This window comes from Chiloscyllium plagiosum, unplaced genomic scaffold (genome assembly GCF_037043375.1).
Source record: "Chiloscyllium plagiosum isolate Xiang-an unplaced genomic scaffold, Cpla_swu_hap1 HiC_scaffold_32, whole genome shotgun sequence".
Taxonomy (NCBI): domain Eukaryota; kingdom Metazoa; phylum Chordata; class Chondrichthyes; order Orectolobiformes; family Hemiscylliidae; genus Chiloscyllium; species Chiloscyllium plagiosum.
Genome location: NW_028270170.1, coordinates 42014732 through 42029904, shown reverse-complemented (window position 1 = coordinate 42029904; position 15173 = coordinate 42014732). Strand labels below are relative to the sequence as shown.

The following is a 15173-nucleotide window of genomic DNA, read 5'->3' as shown; positions in this document are numbered from 1 at the left end:
ATGGACTCCAAGATCCCTCTGCACATCCACACGACCAAGAATCTTTCCATCGACCCAGTACTCTGCCTTCCTGTTATTCTTCCCAAAGTGCATCACCTCACATTTAGCTGCATTGAACTACATTTGCCACCTCTCAGCCCAATTCTGCACTTTATCCAAGTCCCCCTCAACCCGTAACATTCTTCCACACTGTCCACTACTCTACCGACTTTAGTGTCATCTGCAAATTTACTAATCCATCCACCTATGACTGCATCAAAGGTCATTTATAAAAACGAAAACAGCAGTGATCCCAAAACAGATCCTGGTGGCACACCACTCGTAACAGGACTCCAGGCTGAACATTTTCCATCAACCACAACTCGCTGCCTTCTTTCAAAAAGCCAGTTTCTAATCTAAACTGCTAAATCACCCTCAATTCCATGCCTTCTGTGCTTTTTGAAACTGTTTTAAACGTAAAAGCCTATTATGAAGTATAACGTAATTATACTTCACACAGGGCACCTCACACTTTCAATGCATTGTCTGGGCCAACATGACACCAAATGTTAAAGTTCACTTGAGAATGTAAATTCACGAAAGTTCTGGAATTTGCATATGAAAGAACTGAAACCAACATGCCCATTCTAAAAGATGAGAGATTTAACAAACAACCCAGGTCTTTTTCAATATATAATCTCAGTTACATCACACTGTAAACTTCTGCTATAAATTCTGTGTCCTATGATCTTTTGGGCGGCACGGTGGCACAGTGGTTAGCACTGCTGCCTCACAGCGCCTGAGACCCGGGTTCAATTCCCGCCTCAGGCGACTGACTGTGTGGAGTTTGCACGTTCTCCCCGTGTCTGCGCGGGTTTCCTCCGGGTGCTCCAGTTTCCTCCCACAGTCCAAAGATGTGCAGGGTCAGGTGAATTGGCCATTCTAAATTGCCCGTAGTGTTAGGTAAGGGGTAAATGTAGGGGTATGGGTGGGTTTCGCTTCGGCGGGTCGGTGTGGACTTGTTGGGCCGAAGGGCCTGTTTCCACACTGTAATGTAATGTAATGTAATGTAAAATGTAATCTTACACTCCACAACCACCTGATGAAGGAGCAGCGCTCCGAAAGCTAGTGCTTTCTAATAAACCTGTTGGACTATAACCTTGTATGATTTATAATATTATAAAGTAGCGTACGTGATCACCACCAGGTCCAATTCGGAAACACCACACTCAGTAACATTACCATAGTACTTTCATCACATGTACTACAGTTGCTCTCAGTGGCAGTTTACTGTATAAGTGTCTAATTTGGCAGCAACATTCATAACCCAGCAATAAATATTAAAAAGACAGACTTTTCAATTACTTTCAGCCAAAACTAAAGTGCAAAGACTTCATTATGGTGAAGATGATCCAAAGTAGAGTTTGCGATAAGATAACAACATATAGAACATAGAAGAATACAGCGCAGTACAGGCCCTTCGGCCCTCGATGTTGCGCCGATCCAAGCCCACCTAACCTACACTAGCCCACTATCCTCCATATGCCTATCCAATGCCCGCTTAAATGCCCATAATGAGAGAGAGTCCACCACTGCTACTGGCAGGGCATTCCATGAACTCACGACTCGCTGAGAAAAGAACCTACCCCTAACATCTGTCCTATACCTACCCCCCCCTTAATTTAAAGCTATGCCTCCTTGTAATAGCTGACTCCATACGTGGAAAAAGATTCTCACTGTCGACCCTATCTAAACCCCTAATCATCTTATACACCTCTATCAAGTCACCCCTAAACCTTCTTTTCTCCAATGAAAACAACCCCAAGTGCCTCAGTCTTTCCTCATACGATCTTTCTACCATACCAGGCAACATCCTGGTAAACCTCCTCTGCACCCGTTCCAGTGCCTCCACATCCTTCCTATAGTATGGCGACCAAAACTGCACACAATACTCCAGATGCGGCCGCACCAGAGTCTTATACAACTGCAACATGACCTCAGTACTCCGGAACTCAATTCCTCTACCAATAAAAGCCAGTACGCCATATGCCTTCTTCACCGCACTATTTACCTGGGTGGCAACTTTCAAAGATTTGTGTACATGGACACCAAGATCCCTCTGCTCATCCACACTACCAAGTATCCGACCGTTAGCCCAGTATCCCATCTTTTTATTACCCTTACCAAAGTGAATCACCTCATACTTAGCTACATTGAACTCCATTTGCCACCTTTCTGCCCAGTTCTGCAGCTTATCTATATCCCGCTGTAACCTGCCACATCCTTCCTCACTGTCTACAACTCTTCCGACTTTCGTATCATCCGCAAACTTACTCACCCAACCTTCTAACCCCTCCTCCAGGTCATTTATAAAAATGACAAACAACAATGGTCCCAAAACAGATCTTTGCGGAACACCGCTAGTGACGGCACTCCAAGATGAACCTTTGCCATCAACTACTACCCTCTGTCTTCTTCCAGCCAGCCAACTCCTAATCCAACCCTCCAACTCACCCTCAATGCCATACCTCCGTATTTTTTGCAGTAGTCTACCATGGGGAACCTTATCAAACGCCTTACTAAAATCCATATACACCACATCTACTGTTTTCCCCTCGTCCACCTCCTTAGTCACCTTCTCAAAGAATTCAATAAGGTTTGTGAGGCACGACCTGCCCTTCACAAAACCATGCTGACTATCCTTGATCACATTATTACTATCCAGATGTTCATAAATCCTATCCCTTACAATTCTCTCTAAGACTTTGCCCACAACAGAAATGAGACTCACCGGCCTATAGTTACTAGGGTTATCCCTACTCCCCTTCTTGAACAAGGGAACCACATTTGCTAGCCTCCAGTCTTCTGGCACTATTCCTGTAGACAACGAGGACATAAAAATCAAGGCCAATGGCTCTGCAATCTCCTCCCTTGCTTCCCAGAGAATCCTAGGATAAATGCCATCAGGCCCTGGGGACTTATCTATTTTCACCCTTTCCAGAATTTCCAACACCTCTTCTCTACATACCTCAAAGCCATCCATTCTACTTAATTGTGACTCAGTACTCACATTGACAACAATGTCCTGTTCCTGATTGAATACTGACAAAGTATTCATTCAGTGTCTCCCCAATCTCTTCAGCCTCCACACGCAACTTTCCACTACTATCCTTGACTGGACCTATTCCTACCCTAGTCATTCTTTTATTCCTGACATACCTATAGAAAGCCTTAGGGTTTTCCCTAATCCTACCAACTAAGGACCTTTCTTGTCCCCTCCTTGCTGCTCTTAGCTCTCTCTTCAGGTCCTTCCTGGCTACCTTATAACTCTCAATCGCCCCAATTGAACCTTCACGCCTCATCTTTACATAGGCCGCCCTCTTCCATTTAACAAGGGATTCCAATTCCTTATTAAACCACGGCTCCCTCACACGACCCTTTCCTCCCTGCCTGACGGGCACATACTTATCAAGGACACTCAATAGTTGCTCCTTGAACAAGCTCCACATATCAATTACACCCTTGCCTTGAAGCTTACTTTTCCAGGCCACACATCCTAAGTCATGCCTCACAGCATCATAATTTCCCTGCCCCCATCTATAACTCTTGCCCTGTAGTGCACACTTATCCCTCTCCATCACTATAGTAAAGGTCACCGAATTGTGGTCACTGTCCCCAAAGTGTTCACCTACCTCTAATTCTAACACCTGGCCTGGTTCATTCCCCAGAACCAAATCCAGTATGGCCTCACCTCTTGTTGGCCTATCTACATATTGTGTCAGGAAACCCTCCTGCACACATTGGACAAACACTGACCCATCTAACGAACTTGAGCTATAGCTTTCCCAATTAATATCAGGAAAGTTAAAGTCCCCCATAACAACCACCCTATTACTTTCACTCTTCTCTTGAATCATCCTCGCAATCCTTTCTTCTACGTTTCTAGGACTATTAGGAGACCTGTAAAAAACTCCTAACAGGGTGAGCTCACCTTTCCTATTCCTAACCTCAACCCAAACTACCTCAGATGGCGAGTCTTCATCCATCGTCCTTTCCACAGCTGTAATACTATCTTTGACAAGCAATGCCACACCTCCCCCTCTTTTACCCCCACCTCTGACTCTACTAAAACATTTAAACCCTGGAACCTGCAACAGCCAATCCTGTCCCTGTTCTACCCATGTCTCCGTAATAGCCATAACATCGAAGTCCCAGGTACCAACCCACGCTGCAAGTTCACCTACCTTATTTCGTATACTTCTTGCATTGGAAGTATACACACTTCAAACCACTTTCCTGTTTACAGGCACCCTCCTTTGAAATTGATGCCATGTTCCTAACCTCCCTACATTCCAGGTCCTGCACCCTAAAGCTACAGTCTGGGTTCCCATGCCCCTGCAGAATTAGTTTAAACCCCCCCAAGAGCACTAGCAAACCTCCCACTAAGGATACTGGTGCCCCTCAGGTTCAGGTGTAGACCATCCTGTTTATAGAGGTCCCACCTTCCCCAGAAAGAACCCCAGTTATCCAAATACCGGAATCCCTCCCTCCTGCACCATCCCTGTAGCCACGCATTTAACTGTTCTCTCTCCCTATTCCTCGACTCTCTATCACGTGGCACGGGTAACAAACCAGAGACAACAACTCTGTCCGTTCTAACTCTGAGCTTCCAACCTAGCTCCCCGAAAGCCTGCCTAACATCCTCAGCGCTCCTCCTACCTATGTCATTGGTGCCAATATTTATGACAACAATTGAGAATGTATGGGGTCAGATATTGCTTTGAATATAAAGTTGTTCAATTCCATCAAACTTTGTTTCCTCTTCATGGCAGAGGCAGATGAGGGAATAATATTGAAAATGTTTAAGTAGAAATTAACATCTGTGCCACCTGCATCATTCTTAAGCCTCAAATGTTTTATTTAGTGAAACTGAACTAAAACAAAGAACTGTGGATGCTGGAAATCTAAAACAAAAGCAGAAATTGCTGGAGAAACTCATTTCCGACAGTATCTATGGACAGAAAGCAGAGTTAACATTTCGGGTGCAATGGCCTTTCTCCAAAGATATCTGTTTTTTTAAAAATGAAATTTTTGTTCATTGTTTTTTTTTCTCTATAAGCACATTTTTTTTAATGTAATGGAGAACAAAACCCAAGTAGTTTAATGTGTATGTTTTGTCTGATTTCAAATATAAAGGTACCAGAAGATGCCAAACAATAAAAACTGCTTTGTGCCATATTCTGCCAAACAATGCTTCCTTTCAAAAAGCATGCTGAATCTTTGCGAGGTACAGTTGTATTAGTGTTTTTAAATTCACTGATACTCTAATTTTTCTTTCAAAGTCCTTTCTTCATTCTGAATAGCATTTGTTTATTCAGTTTCAACAATCATCTTCTTAGAGCTAGACTCTAATGGCAAGATTATAAAATCACTTGAATGAAGAAAACCTAAAGTTAAACGAAAGCAATAAAAATATAAACATCAGAAGTGGACAACAAAACAGCATAAAAGACAGATGAAAGACACACAAATATACAATAATGTAATAATTACATCATTTAGCTCAGGTCTATTTGGACTACTTACACGTAGCTGAACATTTTCATTAATATCATTTGTTCAAACCCAGTTAACTGCTTACTCCAGACAAGCTTTGTTTCACCTTCTCACTCTTATTGTATTTCACAAAACATGGTTTCATCAACTTGAGTGACAGCTGGCATAAAATATTCATAAGTGCCATCAAACAAGTCAAGCTGTTGATGTAAAAGTTACAACTATCATTTCTGCCATTCTGAATATTTCACTTGTCATCATTGTTGCTGGCAGTTTTTTCTAGTTTAATCCCCGCAAATATTAAATTTTCTTCCTTTCTTGAACATGATCAAAACCAAAGGGGAGGGACTGGAAACAGCTGAAAGAGATCAGAGAAAGGCATTGCAATGAAATTTTTAATTGCAAGGTGGATGGGTTTGCCTTAGTACCTGCCAAAGTCTAAAATGCTGTTGGCAGGTGGTGGGTGTAAATTACAGCCTGGATCACGGGTCAATGTACAAAAAGTGAAAGCAACTTCTGCAAAAAATACAAATAGATCTTTAAAGCAATGGTTTCAATTTGTGTGGGATAGGGATATGCAACTATTAAAATTCCCTGTGAACAGATCCCAGAATTCCCCTATACTAGCTCCTGAAAATAATGTCAGCAACTAAAGAAAACACAAACAACAAATATTTTATTTATTGAAAAGTACTGATGAACTCAATTCTTGCAATAGTAGAAGTCATTCTCCTTTATGGAGAAGTAGCAGCATGCCAAGCACAGTAACTGTTGTGTGTAAACTACGAAATGCATCAAAATATGGCAGGCAGAAATTCCATTGCCATTCAACTGACCAGCTTTCAACTTTATCAAATAGTCACATTAGAAACGTATTTGTGTATTTAAAAATACCTACATGTAATGACAGTGGGTAAAAGCACCACAAACTTATGTTTAGAAAAATATAATTTTGAGACTGGGAATGGGATTGTGGATGGTAAGACGGACTATCAGTTTTTGAGAATCGCCATCTGCAGTATTGCATGAAATTAATACAAAAGGCACATTCAATCAATCGGTTAACAGAGGTGTAAGTATACAACAAAGTGCAATTGTGTAGAATCTTCAGCTTAATAGTCACCTATCTTGATGTACATACATACAAATTATTAAAGGTGATATGGCAAGTTAAATATGTGAATAAAAATGGTTAGTGCCCGGTTCTTCACTTTCACACTTGCTCCCAACCTGTTTCCCATAGAATGTTATATGTTAAGGTACTGGAATCAAAAGTATGCCCACTATTCTTAAATAAATAAAGGTTAACTCAGCTTGTTAGCAAGCCAATTTATAGGGATTTAACAATGCCCATGCCAGAATACAGACAAATCATTGTGTTAGCTCTCAGAACCTTCCCAACGGACTTAAATTGTATCCAACGACTACTGCTCTTCTTCCTGCTCCGAGCAGAACTTGCCATTGAGCACTGGCGCTATAGGGACTCAGAGCAGCCAGCCAGTTAAGTTGTTTTAAGGGTGGGACTTCTTCCCACTGAGAGACGAAAGTCCTGCATTGATCTCACTTAGCATGCTCACAGCATGTTACGCTGTGAGATGTATTTCCTTTTGGTGGGCCGGCTGAAGGCTGATTTTCCAAAACAATCTGCAACCTACCCTGGAAAATCCAACCTATTGGTTACTTAAGTTTAGAATCAGAGCAAAGAAATATAAAAGCAAGGAACTCATGCTAGAACATTATAAATCTCTGGCTATGATCCAGCTAGGATATTTTCAGCAGAACAGGGAACCGTATTCCAGAAAATATGACAAATTGTAAGAAATAGGAGTAGGGGAATCCTGCAATCCCTCAAACATATTCAATGATGAAGCTTTCACAACCTTCTGAACCAAAAAATTTGGAACATTCACAACCTGTTTAGGGGAGAGATTTTTCCTCACAATCCACTTAATAAGAATCTATGTCCCCATGTTATTGATTCTTCTGCTAAGAGAAACATCTCAGAATCCACTTCATCAAGCCTTACATATTAAATGAACCAATGGGATTTTTCTCACTCTTCTAAACTCTAGTGAATACAAAACCAATTTACTCGGCATTTTATCACTGGACAATCCTTGCTTCTGAGGAACCAATCTCTCAAATCTGACGGAAATGCTGCAACAACTATATCCTTCCTTATATGTAGAGGCCAGAAGTGCACATGGGTGTGGTCTCACCAAACCTTATTCAAGTGTAGCATGACTTCCTTACCTTCTACTCCAGTTCCTTTGCAATAAGGTCCAATGTTCATTTGCCTTTGCAACTGTTTGCTGTATTTGCATGCTTTGGGTTCTTTACAGGTGTACAGCCAAGTTCCTCTTAACAAAACTATTTATGAGATTCACACCTTCTAAAAATATTCTACTTCCTTACTATCAAAATGAACAACACTTGTTACCCATAGTATACTCCCATTTGTCTTCTTGTTACCTGTTAGTTTTGATGTCACTGAATGGTAATAGTGGACAGAGTGAGAACTGGCTTGATAGACCACAGTTTTTTTTTCATTTTGGCTTATCATACACATCACCACTTATCTCCCCAAGTGGCCTGCTGCTCATTTGTTTAAATACATGTGATTTCATCAAAATTCTGTTTATTTGTAAAAATTGTTCAAAATTATTTTCTGACATTTTGTAAAAGGACTCAAAGCTAAAGACTATTTTTCCTTCACTTTATTATTCAACTTCCCAAATATTTATGGCATACTCGAAACCTCCATCAGATACTAATTAACCTGTCCACAATGTTATGTAAATTGTCATTTATATAAATTATAAATATCATTTACTAAAAGTTTGGATTTTTGGTTTTTGAGTTTGTAGTACCTGGGCCTTGTGTGTCTGAAGTTAGTGATGAACTTGAACGCATTGCAGTAGCAATGGTGATTTCTTTTCAAAACAGCTTTTGGGGCCAGCTTTAGATATAATGAATTTTGTTTATCTTACATTGTTTTGCAACACAATATGAGAAGTAATAGGCCCCAATGTTTGTTACAGATTTATGAAATTTGGTTTTTCTTTAGCTTAAAAGGAAAACCCATTGCTTGGACAGATTTCTATTTTTGTTTTATTTTTCAACTTGTGAAGTCTTTGGATGAGGATGGCTGTATATGGCAGCACTCATGAGAGGGGAAGGACGTAATATCTACTAAATAAAGGCAAAATACTGCAGATGCTGGAAATCTGAAACAAACAGAACATTGGAGAAATTCAGTGTCAAGAGTATGGTGCTGGAGAAACTCAGCAGGTCTGGCAGCTTCTTTGGAGAGATGAACAGATTTAATGTTTTGAGTCAGGTAATGACTTTTTCAGAACTGTTCATTGAACTTAAAAGGGACAGAGAAGAGGAAGAAAGAGGCGGCAGTTTGAAGAATGATCATGACTCCAATGAGGGATTTGATTTACCCAAGAATCTAGGCTTAGTGCCTAAATATACAGAGGATTGACTGTTAAGGCATTTTACTTCATTTGGGAAGGTTAGTTAGACAGACAAAGTGCTGAAAAAGGTTTGGATCTTAAGGTCATGGACTGTTTTGACTCATACATCTGCAGCTGTATGTGCCAATTCATCAGAAGAAAAACCTGCAGTGGAGTATGAAACTGTCAAAGAACCATTATTCAATACGAATAGGCTTGGAGCTGAAGCTTCACATTTAGAACTAATTCTAATCAGAAGTGAAGGAAAATGTTAAGGAAATGTAAAGGAAAAGGAAATGCTGTGGGATCAGTGGTTTAGATCACTTAAGCAAGAAAATAAAATTGCGAATGTAAAGGAAATCATGATCGGAGAAGACAAATGGCTGGTCAACTAAATACATGTTCCGTGTTCACAAAGGGGGTCACAATTAACACACCACAAATGTTTGAGAACACAGGATTTACTGAGGAGGAGGAACTGAATAAATCCGTATTCGTACTGAAATGGTACTGATGAAATTGATGGATTTGAAGGCCAATAGAGTCTCCTGGTCCTGATAATCTATATCCCAGATTACTAAATTGCTTAAGATATTGTGCATACATTGGTGGTTATCTTCAGGATTCTATAGATTCTGGAACAATTCCTATAAGTTGGAGGGTAACAAATGTAACTCACCTTAAAAATAATCTTTATTTCAAATGGGAGGTGAAAAAGAAACAAGGAATAATAGACATGTCAGCCTGACATTAGTAGTAGGGAGAATGGAAGAGTCTATTATAAAACATTTAATACCAGAGCACTTGGAAAACAGTGAAAGGATTGGACAGAGTCAGCATGGATTTAGAAAAGGGTGCTTGACAGATGCTTGACAAGGCATTCTTAACAAATCTACTAAAATTATTTGAGATTGCAAATACCAGAGTTGATGAGGGGAGCAAACAGATGTGCATTACTTGGATTTTCAGAAGACTTTCAACAAAGTTCACTTAAAAGATGAGCGTGTAAAATTAAAGCACGCGGTATTGGGAGTAGTGTATTGGAGATGTATAGAAGATTGATTGGACCCCAGCTATTCTCATATCCAAAACGATTTAGATGAGGGAACTAAATGTAATATTTCCTATTTTGCATATGACACAAAGCAGACTGAGGGGGAGAGCTGAACGCTGGATACTGTAGTATGACCTCGATAAGTGGGCAAACGTATGGCAGCTGTCATATAATATGATAAAGGTGATACATTTTACTAGCAAAAATAGGTAGGCAGATTATCTTAATGGCTATAAACTGAAGGAGAAGTATGTGCAACGAGATCTGAGTTTTCTTATACACCAATTGCTGAAACTAAGTATGCAGGTGCAGCAGGTAATAGCTGAGGCAAAGATATGTCAGCCTTCATAGTATGACAATATGTACCTTTAAAAGGGATTTGTTTCTCCTGTTTCTCTTGAAGAAGGGGCTGTATATGTGGTCGAGTGTGCACCACACACTCGACACTGATCTCCAGCATCTGCAGTCTTCACTTTCCCCGCTGTAAACTTGGTGCTGAGGTGTCTGCTCAATGGAAAGCACAGTAAATAGCTTTGGATCTTTTCCTCTAATTAGAATTTTAAAAAGTACGAGTGGGTGGAATCAAGCTGGCAGACAAATAGTCTTAGCTTTGCTTTCAGTTTTTGAAGTTGGAGTTGAAGCTGCTAGATACAGCTATCTCTGTGTTGCTGCAAAAAACTTGAGTTTTGTCTCTGCTGCTAGGTTCATTGTTTCAGTTTTTGCCTTTCTCCCAGACTGAAGATAGCAGATGAGCAAATACGTTTTGCTGAAATTGCCTTTTTAAGGGTGTGTTTATGGCACATTGCTATATTGGAACAGTTGATGAGTAGTGGTTAAATAACATAATATTTTAGGTATTTCTATGAAATTGTCAACTTTTTTTGTTTATATTTTAACTGTAGTGTAAGAACAAACTATGTTTTGATTTAAGCCTAGTAGCTTGACCAATCAAAACACACCTAGAACACAGTGCCTTACACTTGCCTCGAAATAAGATATGAACATAGAACATAGAACAGTACAGCACAGAACAGGCCCTTCAGCCCACGATGTTGTGCCAACCATTGATCCTCATGTAAGGTAAACCTAACGTCCGAACCCTCAAATTTCTGTGACCATATGCATGTCCAGCAGTCTCTTAAATATTCCTAATGACCTCGCTTCCACAACTGTGCTGGCAATGCATTCCATGCTCTCTCAACTCTCTGCGTAAAGAACCCGCTTCTGACATCCCCTCTATACTTTCTGCCAAACAGTTTAAAACTATGACCCCTCGTGTTAACAGTTTCTGCCCTAGGAAAAAGTTTCTGGCTATCAAGTCTATCTATGCCTCTCATTATCTTGTACACCTCAATTAGGTTCCCTCTCTTCCTTTTTTTGTCCAATTAAAAAAGTCCGAGCTCAATCAACCTCTCTTCATAAGATAAGCCCTCCAGTCCAGGCAGCATCCTGGTAAACCTCCTCTGAACCCTCTCCAAAGCATTCACATCTTTCCTATAATATGGCGACCAGAACTGGACACAGTATTCCAAGTGCGGTCTAACCAAAGTTTTATAGAGCTGCAATAAGATCTCAGGGCTCTTAAACTCAATCCCCCTGTTAATGAAAGCCAAAACACCATATGCTTTCTTAACAACCCTGTCCACTTGGGTGGCCATTTTAAGGGATGTACCTGCACACCAAGATCCCGCTGTTCCTCCACACTGCCAAGAATCCGATCTTTAATCCTGTACTCAACTTTCAACTTTGACCTTCCAAAATGAATCACTTCGCATTTATCCAGGTTGAACTCCACCCGTCACCTCTCAGTCCATCTCTGCATCCTGTCAATGTCACGTTGCAGCCTACAACAGTCCTCTATACTGTCAACGACACCTCCAACCTTTGTGTCATCTGCAAACTTGCTAACCCATCCTTCAATCTCCTCATCCAAGTCATTAATAAAAATTACAAAGAGTAGAGGCCCAAGAACAGAGCCCTGTGGAACACCACTCACCACTGACTTCCAGGCGGAATACTTTCCTTCCACAACCACTCGCTGTCTTCTGTCGACCCTCCAATTCTGTATCCAGACAGCTAAATTTCCCTGTATCCCATTCCTCCTGACCTTCTGAATGAGCCTACCAAGGGGAGCCTTATCAAATGCCTTGCTGAAGTCCATATACACCACATCCACCGCTCGACCCTCAACTTGTCTAGTAACATCCTCAAAGAACTCAATAAGATTTGAGAGGCATGACCTGCCCCTCACAAAGCGGTGCTGACTGTCTTTAATCAAGCCATGCTCTTCCAGATGGACATAAATCCTATCTCTCAGAATCCTTTCTAATACCTTGCAGACGACAGACGTGAGACTGACAGGTCTGTAATTGACAGGGATTTCCCTATTTGACAAGGTCCCAGATAGGAGATTTATCAAGAAGGCAAATGCACATGGGATACAGGGTAATTTGACAAAGTGGATGCAAAGTGGATTCTCTTCTCTATGTCTATCGCCTTGATATATTGAGGTGGTTTGGTCTGGTCCATAACAATAGCAAGACAATTTGAGAATCGGATCAAGGATGTCTTGCTGAAGTTTTACAGGTTTTGGTAAGACTACACCTGATAATATTGTGTGCAGCTTTGGTCTCCTTATCTAACAAGGATAAGGAGTTATAGAAGGAGTGCAGTAAAGGTTTACCAGATTGAACCTTGGGATGGCCTTTGACAAGGTCCCACATAGGAGATTTACCAAGGAGGCAAATGTACATGGGATACAGGATAATTTGACAAAGTGGAGGCAAAGTGGTTTCTCTTCAGAGGATCAATCTGGACTTGTTAGGCCAAGGGCCTGTTTCCATACTGTAGGGATTCTATTCTATAAAACAATGATAGACTCAGTTCTAGGAGACAAGGGTGATGGCAGAAGGCTGTTTAGTGACTGGAAGCCAGTGCCCAGTGGTATTCCACAGGGATATGTACTGGGTCCTCTATTATTCATCATTTAAATACATGACATAGCTGACTATGTCAGTAGCTGAAAATGTGTTGCTGGAAAAGCGCAGCAGGTGAAGCAGCATCCAGGGAACAGGAGAATCGACGTTTCGGGCATAAGCCCTTCTTCAGGAATCTCCAGCATCTGCAGACCTCACTTTCTCCCTTGACTATGTCAGTAGTTGGATTAATAAACTTACAGATGACAATGATTGGTTGGATGGTTAACAATGAGGTTGAGTGTCTTGGGCAACATGAGGATATAAATGGGATGGTCAAATGGGTAGGTAAGTGGCAGATTGAAACACCATGGAAAGATTAATTTGACAAGAAAGTACTCAATGAACAGAATGATACTAGGAAATTCTTTGGAACAAAGGGCCGTTGGAGTGTTTGTCCTTTGATTTCTAAAGGCATAAGGGCATGTTAGGAAGCTGTTCAAAAGACATATGGGACACTTGCTTTTATCAATCAAGGCATACATTACAAAATCAGCAAAGTGATGTTGGAGTTGTTTCGAGCTTTGAACGCTACGTTACAGAACAAATGTGAGTTCACTGGATGGGGTGCAGAGGAGATTCACCAGGAGGGGCAGGAGGTTTAGAGGGAGGTGAGAAGAAACTTTTTTTTACCCAAAGGGTGGTGACAGTCTGGAATGTGCTGCCTGGGAGGATGGTAGAGGCAAATTGTCTCACATCTTTTGAAGTAGTTAGTGGATAAGCACTTGGCATGCCATAACATTCGAGGCTATGGGTCAAGTGTTGGTAGATGGAATTCGGTTGAGGGTCAGGTGTTTCTCAGATATCGGTGCAGATTTGGTAAGCCAAAAGGGCCTCTCTTGCACTGCATGATTCTATGACAACACTGACATTTGACGAGAGGTTGAAATGTTAGAATTAAGTTTGCTGGTGCTCAGAAAAAATGGGGTGGGGAGAGAGAGAGATGTTTGGAGAAGAGACCTTAGAAACCTGTGAAGTTCCCCAGCATGAGGCAGGGTGGATGTGGGAACAATGTTCCCGCTGATGAAGAGAGCACAAAACTAGCCGTCAGAGACTGGGATGAGAGAAACTTCTTCACCAAGAGTTCAGAATTCACTACCACAGAAAGCAGGCAAAGTCAAAACTTTGCATAATTTTAAGAAGGAGCTGGAGTTGAAGGGATCAAAGGATAACAGGAAAAGCAGGAACAGGCTATTTAGTTGGACGATCAAACTGAATGGTGAAACAGGTTCCAAGCCCTATTCCTGTTCCTATTCTCTACGTTTCTTAATTCAAAAGTCAGAATTAAAAATACTTATTAAGATGTGCATCACGTATGTAAGATAGAGAAGCAACAGTTCTCGCAGATACACCTAATTTGTAATTGTTTGACAGATATTAGGAAATCATCATTTGGAAATTGACAAGGAAAGTGAAGAAACAGAAATTTGCAGATGGATGCGGTATCAGATTTACAGAACAAACAGAAGGACAGAGAAACATTAAAGAAGAAAGTCCAGAACCTAGAAGTTATTCAAAGAAATTAATATGCTTTCATTTTAAGAAGATTGGTTGCACTAAAGCCACCTAATTTAAACTGCTGGGAGGCCAACATGCACTAACAGGAAAATCTAAGGAGCCTTCAGATAAATAGGCATCAGAAAGGAAGGAGGTACTAAAACTGTAGGAGTGGTACAAAGAAAACCTGTTTCTTTGGAATTTACTAAGAAGGAGAGACAGTTCAGGATAGTTATGAAAATTCTTTTTTGAAAATAGACAAGGAAAATCAAACTACTTGAGGTTCTGAGTAATTTGTCTCAAAAGAGTTGTTGTTTCCTTACCTTTCAAAACAAGGAGATAAACCAATAAGGATATTGAGAGATGCTGGATTAAATCATGATTCGGAGATGCCGGTGTTGGACTGGGGTGTACAAAGTTAAAAATCACACAACACCAGGTTATAGTCCAACAGGTTTAATTGGAAGCACACTAGCTTTCGGAGCGACGCGCGTTCATCAGGTGATGAATCACCTGATGAAGGAGCGTCGCTCCGAAAGCTAGTGTGCTTCCAATTAAACCTGTTGGACTATAACCTGGTGTTGTGTGATTTTTAACTTTGGATTAAATCAGTCACTGGTGGTGACTTAATGATGCTATTTCTCTAACAGA

The 15173-nt window shown here is 40.8% G+C and overlaps 1 protein-coding gene across 12 annotated transcripts in view; it reads right to left on the bottom strand.

Moving 5' to 3' along the window:
* Positions 1–15173, bottom strand: part of LOC122540026 (protein TANC2) — a 1060344-nt gene that overhangs the window by 844031 nt on the left and 201140 nt on the right. The window contains exon 1 of one of the 12 annotated variants that reach the window (XM_087977940.1): positions 10417–10435. The exons of the other annotated variants lie outside the window; for them this stretch is intronic. The gene's annotated coding sequence lies outside the window, so the exon portion shown is untranslated. Of the gene's footprint in view, positions 1–10416; positions 10436–15173 lie in introns of those variants that run through there. 12 annotated transcript variants of the gene reach the window in all.